Source organism: Limulus polyphemus, unplaced genomic scaffold, assembly GCF_000517525.1.
Source record: "Limulus polyphemus unplaced genomic scaffold, Limulus_polyphemus-2.1.2 Scaffold13, whole genome shotgun sequence".
Classification (NCBI taxonomy): domain Eukaryota; kingdom Metazoa; phylum Arthropoda; class Merostomata; order Xiphosura; family Limulidae; genus Limulus; species Limulus polyphemus.
Window position 1 is genome coordinate 1,873,866 of NW_013665623.1, and position 5,608 is coordinate 1,879,473.

The 5,608-nt window shown below is 34.5% G+C and overlaps 1 long non-coding RNA gene across 1 annotated transcript in view; it reads right to left on the bottom strand.

Annotated features, from left to right (window-relative positions):
* Positions 1 to 860: 860 nt before the first annotated feature.
* LOC111085250 overlaps positions 861 to 5,608 on the bottom strand; it is a 54,864-nt gene continuing 50,116 nt past the window's right edge. The window contains exon 3 of the long non-coding RNA XR_002610077.1: positions 861 to 1,928. This is a non-coding gene — a long non-coding RNA (uncharacterized LOC111085250). The remainder of the gene's footprint in view (positions 1,929 to 5,608) is intronic.

The following is a 5,608-nucleotide window of genomic DNA, read 5'->3' on the forward strand; positions in this document are numbered from 1 at the left end:
ATGTCACATGGTGAGATACTGTCAGGATGGCGGGAAGCGGGTAGCCGTTAACAAACTGAATGGCGCCATAGAAATAGTCAAATAGTCTAGGGTAAAGATAACTTACTGCGATACCTACTTAAATAAAAATTTCCAGGAAACACAGCCACGAGCCTATAACTGAAGGGTAACTAGCGTCTCTTGTAATTGCTTCCACTCTGATAGATATTCGTGTTATTGTCCTTCTTTTTAACAGCTTTAGTTATTTTACCAGAGCAATTTTCTTGATTTAAACTCTCAATCAAAATAGTAGTATATCCCTGTGACATGGACTTATCAACTTCCAGTTTCAATTTGCCTCTTTCCTCCTCGCGAACTGCTAAAACAACGTTTCTGTATTTTTAATGAACCTTTAGAATATGCAGAATATGGGGGATGGGGGTGGGGGCCTGATACTCCCTCTTGAATACAGAATTCCTTTTTTGAAGCCCAAGAAATATGTTAGAGCTAATAAAACAAAAACGTACACGTCTTTGCTAAATTTTACATTATGTGCTTAAAATTATGCATTAAAATAAGATACAGTGTTTAACAATGTTTTGTTTCTATTCGATGAAAACAGTTGTTTCAAATGGGCAACTTTAATGAAAGCTTATACGTAGGAGGGAAAATTCACCTTGAAACTGTTTTAAATCGCTTAAATTAAATCACTGAACAGAAAAATACAATTTAATTTTAGCAATTGTGTATTGTATCAAAAGTACACTAAATCATTAAGTACAATTTAATTTCAATATAAGTAACTGAATAAATTTATTCGTTTTTATTTATAATAAAAGTAAATGTTAATCTCGAATGTTTTGATTATGCTTAAAATAAAATTACTTTCACAATGAGATAGTCATTCACTGCTGAAATTCATATTGATGTTCTTAATTGTACATACTGATATATATACGAAAACCCACGTGTGCATGGCCGTCAATAGTGTTTTCATACTTTAGCTAGAAACTCCACTATTTATGTTGTTTATGCCTCTCTAATTCTTTACTAAAGAAACAAGTCGAAGTGTAAAAATAATATACTTGTGCATAGAAATGCTGCTCCAATGTATAATCTTATTATATGTGCAAAATCAATATTAAAGTTAGCACAAACTAGAAGGAAGGTAGCTAGCCAACAGCACCCACCGCCATCTCTTAGGCTACTCTTGTCTGACCATATAGTGATAGTTGACCTTTACATTTATAGCGCACCCACAAACCCAAAGTCTCGACCACGTTTTAGCGGCAACGAGAAGACCCGGAGCAGGAATCCTCGGGTTTATAGTTCATGCATGTTAAATTTTAAGCTAAGCCAGGCCCATCACTGAGAGTAAAAACATATATTCTTATTTGAAAGGATGCTAATTTTGTTTTTGAACACGCTGTAATTCGTTCTGTAAAATCTAAGCCATCATAGTAATGTAAAACATGTGAGACAAAATATCATTATTCACTGTCGAAGTCACATTGTTACCGTGTAAAGTTCACATAGAATGCAAATGACCTTGTACTTTGTAATTGCATTTGTTTAAATATTAGTGAAATACTTCAAGCAGAGATGGAAATATGCCACTTATTTGAGATGCACCTGCACACCTCTGCCTAACAGAGTTCTTTACTTTGAAAAGACCAAACAGGATTGGGCGGGAGATCTTTTTGCCTCGTGCCATGTATTCCTCTTTTATTATCACGCTGCTACGTTCTCAAGGTGACCATTCATTTGTTATCTTCTCAATAGATGGTTGATGTCTTTATTAACCGAATGAAATTGCTTTGCTGTTTCACTGACATGGAAGACGTTCCCTAGGAAACCTCCCTGCGGCGATTCCTGTCCTCGAAAACAACAAGATGGAAAAACTACCACATCCAGTTTTTCAGGCTTTGACAAAACCCGTGGTATTCCTACTGAAATATTCAAAATAAACAATCATGAAGAAATGTTAAAATCTCAGCAATTTTCTAAATTTTGTTTCTACAACACCAAGTAAATCTAAGTTTAATAGCACAAGCTAATGGTTACGTTATATCTCGTATCTGAATATAGAGAGTATTTCGCTTAACAATTAATAATTCTATATATCTTTATCTTAATATCTAATGCTGAAGTAGATAAAATACTTGTGAACCAAAGCAAAATCCTTTTCCTTCAAGTATTTTATAACTACCGAATAACACGTTTTTACAACTGAATTAGTATAGGCTTATCACAACTGATTGCCTCAAATTAAATGCTAGAAAATAAATTTCATTCGACAGTAAGCATATTTCTCTGTTATGAGATATTTTCTTTTTAAAAAATGTTTCAGCACCTTAACAGAAATTGCACTAAGCAACTGGAAACGTATGCTTACAATACATTACGTCGTAATAATGCTGCATGTTTCAACAGTAGATTCACCCTGCTATTTTCGCTCTCTTTAGAAGATAAGACTCACAATTAATTGTTAAACATTTATTTTTTTCCTTATATAAGACTGGTTTTAAAAGTAATTTATGCATATGAAGAATATATTTTCATCCTCGGAATGTTTAAACAACAATAACTGTTTCGTAGGCTGTAGTTTATTCATAGTTTGAATTTTTTGTTTATGTTAGATTTTGCTTTAGAACGAAGCCACACTTGTTATCTTCGTCGTCCACCAAGAGGAATTGAACCCTGAATTTTAGCGTTGTAAGTCGGTAAACTTATCGCTGTCCCACTGATGGATTTTATATAGTAACCTGAATTATTTGGACGGCACGATTAAACGTTTACTTTAGGAAGTAAGTAAAGGTTTTGTAAACACAAATTATTAACAAAATTACAAAATAAAGCTAACAAAAAGAGAACACCAAAAATAAAAGAGCTGAATTTTTACTTCATTTTTATTATCAGAATTTACAAAACATAGTTACGTTTGCCTGTTCATGAAAAAGTGAAACATAATCGATCATCGACGATGTTTTTTTTTTTTACAAACTTCGAAAACATCCGTTTTCATTACTCTTTTATTCTTTCAAACCCATTAAAATTGCCACTAGACGTTGTATCTGTGGCCATTATTAAAATATGTTCTACAACTTTGTTTGAAATGTATCGAACTGTCGTCAATAGACGAATATTTCAAAAGGTACAGACCCTAGTGGTACAGCGGTATGTCTGCGGACTCACAACGCTAGAAACCGGGTTTCGATTCTCGTTGTGAGCAGAGCACAGATAACCCTTTGTGTAGCTTTGTGCTTAACTTCAAACTAACATGATGATTTATTAATTTTCATAATATTTTAGTTGAACATTCGGTGACAGAGAGCGTGTAGCAGAAAAACAAAACAAAAATAATGTTCTTCGAAAGTCGTTGTTAAATGCAAATCTATTAAGTTACATTATTGGAAGCTTGCGTTGGTAGTTTGTACTTTTTACACAGGTATCTGCTTCTGTCTGCTGTCTGGTTTACCTTCAGTAATTGTATTATATTTCTTGTACTTTCTGTTTTATTTACTCGCTTGTTTGGAATTAAACACAAAGCTACACAATGGGCTATCTGTATTCTGCCCACCACGGATATCGAAACCCGGTTTCTAGCGTTGTAAGTCCGCAGACATACCGCTGTGCCACTTGGGGGCCTCGTGATAGTGCTCCCCCTGTTGGATTAGCTGTAAGTCAGTGGGCTTATCGGATTTCCATACCCACAGTGGGTGGATTACAGAGAGTAAACTGTTTATCTTTATGCTTTACACAGACACACAAAACAATCAACTTGCATCAGCAGTTAGTAGTACAATTGACTTGCTATCAGGATTAGGTTATAGTTTTTGCTATTGTACTTACACAATAAACAATAACCTTTTTGTTTATTTCAGGTTATTTATTTCTCTATTTTGTCGTAAATAAATTCTATGTACCCCCCCCCCCCTCAGTGGCTCAGCGGTAAGTTTGTGCGCTTACGATGCTAAAAACCAGGTTTCAATATCGGTGTGGGCACAGCACAGATAACCCATTTTGTAGCTTTGTGCTTAACAACAAACAAACAAAATTCTACGTATTTATATTTTCTTCTCATTTAATTTGCAAAACAATTTTTTGCTTTTGGTGAACACTTCCGTCATTGTAAAATAAATGCTGTAGGAACAATGAAAGTGAATCATTAGAAATGTTTTGTTTCAAAGGATATTATCCAGTTAGTTGCAATGTATTATTGTACAGATTTCAAAATCTACTTTCTTAGGCTTGAAGTCGAGAATCACTGCTTCGTGAATCGTTGCCGTACAAAACGCGCGGACGCTTTGGGGTAGTAGATGTGTTATAAACGTGACAGTCAAATCCTACTATTCACTATGTATTCTATTTATATATCTGTAAAATATGTTTATACGTTTCATCTATCAGTAAAAGTACATGCTATATATTTTATAAATATTGAAAACAAAAAACAACAACTATTTGTGATCAAAATAACTGTGGTGATCGCGTTCCATGCATCCTTTCCTAAAGGCTTTCCTACTTTTGTAAACAGGCAACTAGCGCAGGACATTTTAACTACTTGCTATTGTTTCCTAAACGCTCAAACTCATTTAATTATTAGTGTGTTATAGAATTGGAATTTTGAGCCTCAATGGCACATTGTGCGTATGTGATATAGGAATATACTTTATGTTTCTTTGTATTAAGATGTGATCACAAATTCATTCTTTGTTCTGAATATGTTCAAGTTTTTCGTTTCACGTGTGGTCAAGAATAACCCTTGAGTTTGTTTGGTTTCAAATTACTTTTGTTTATTTGTCATACTAAAAGTTAGGTGATACCTGAAAACAATGCCACATACAACTTCGTGATAAGGTTAGGGCAATGCTCCTAGCCTAATCAATGTGTAATGAGAATGACCAATAACGTGGTATCGCAGTCGTTTTAGGTCAGTGCGACGTTTTGTTTTAGAAATAAACCTCTCATTTAGTTAATCTGATTCAGAGCATTATCCAATATTGAAATATTCTTGGTTCTGTAAAGAAGTAACAAAAGTAAATAAGTACACATACTGTTTTTGTCTTTTACTTTTATTTTATATTTGATAAATATTGTTTTCTTAGTGTGTTGCATTGTGCGTTCAGTTATTCCTACGTTTAAACTCAGCTGGTCTACATTAAACACTGTTCCATAATACCTTATCTTGTCGAATCTCCTTTTCTTAACGGACTTATCGATATAGCTCTCGACTTAATTAAATTCACCTGAATATAACACGCGCACGTGAGCTAAACAGCCATGTCAAATACTACTAGGGCTCAGGTATACCCATCCAAATTTTGAACGAAAAATGGAAACCAGACAGCAACACCCACCGCTATTGGGACTTTATCCAGCCGTTTGAACCGTATCACTGGATTTGTTCTCACTTTTCTAAAGTGCCACATCTGAAAGGCCAGAGAACATTCAGCACCATTACATCTCGAACGATAGACCCTCAGTATGCAGCCCGACAAGCTAACCAGTTGACCAAGACTAGCTCATGATGTATAATGATAACACAGGCTTGCGATGGTTTTAATGTCTTGAATTTTTTACATGTTCTACAGTAATCCCTGTATGCTGAATCTGAAGATAATATCGA